The following is a 1,477-nucleotide window of genomic DNA, read 5'->3' as shown; positions in this document are numbered from 1 at the left end:
TTTTTCTCTCCTTTTACTTATAAGTTGTTCATTTTCAATCTCTTTAACTATAAGTTGAATTTATTGATCGTGAGATTAAACTTATATTTATTTGAAAAAAGATACTTTTGTACAAAAATATATATTATTTTCTGTAAAATATGTTTATGTAACTAAATAAATGAGAATAAAAAAGAAATTAAAGCAGTCATTGAAAATAAAATCTGTGCGATTTTACATAAACATAAGAAGACACGAATTTCATATTCTATTTGGTAAGTTAGACATGAGAAAAAATTGTAAAAAATTAGTGTCTCAAGTTAAAAATTAGTGTTTTCGCATTTTAGAGAGACACAAAATACATGTTTTTAATGGGTGTTTGTGTACGACTATGTCTTTCATATTTTTGTCTTAGTAAACAAACAACATACATGTATTTCTGTGTCTATATTTTGATGGACATGTATACCAAAAACAGACGCTGTCATATGTGTACTGCTTTATTTTTTTTAATAATATAAAAAATTTGATAATAAAAATGTATTATGTATAATGTATATATATTTTTAATTAGTTAAAAAATTTATTTATTTGATATTTTTAGGTATATATTGAAAGATGCAAGAAGTCCAAAGAGAAGCAAGATTATATTGAAGAGAAAATTGATATTAAAAGACAAAGAAAATACAAAGTGAAGCACATTTCAAGGTAGATTTCATATAAAAAAATAATTAATTATTTTATCATTTTTTTTAGGTTAGAATAATATATTTTTTTATTTGGTATTTTTAAGTATGTCAGTTCTATATATTTAGTTTTTATTGGGTATACAAAATAACTAATATGTCATGAGTATTTTGGCCGAATGAAAGCCCATAAAATACAATATTTTCTATATATTATTTAGCTATTGACAAGTAATAAATTATTAATTTACATTGTCTTCGTAATATGTTACTAAATTTGTTTACGAAACAATTACAGGAAATTCGAGTGATAGTTTCAATGGTGTGCATTTTGAGTCGGTGTTGTCGAACATTACAAATAGTATTAATACAGATTTATTTTTAGATTTTTTTTTGGAACTTGCTTATGTGACATGCACTTTATGTATTTTGATTTTTCTACTATTTATTCAATTATAAACTTTAACAGAAAATATGTTCAAAAATAATATCTCGAGTTATCTTATTAGGTAATAATCCAACACCATATCGATCAAGGTCTCCAACTACTAATCTACACTCTGTAGATGAAAAAGAACGATGTTCCAATATTAGTGATATTAGTAATTCGGGTATCACACGTGAAGCATATGATAGCCCATGTCATCAGACAAGTCAGCAATATCTTCAACAAACATCAAACCATATCGACCAATTACAAAGCCAGCGTATGTTAATATGCTTTTATTACTTAAAGACCAAACATTTAACTTTTCAATTGGTCTATTAAAAACAATCTTTGGTATATGCTACATAATTATTATAGATTCATT

This window comes from Arachis duranensis, chromosome 9 (assembly GCF_000817695.3).
Source record: "Arachis duranensis cultivar V14167 chromosome 9, aradu.V14167.gnm2.J7QH, whole genome shotgun sequence".
In the NCBI taxonomy this organism is placed as follows: domain Eukaryota; kingdom Viridiplantae; phylum Streptophyta; class Magnoliopsida; order Fabales; family Fabaceae; genus Arachis; species Arachis duranensis.
Note: the sequence above shows the minus strand (reverse complement) of the source record.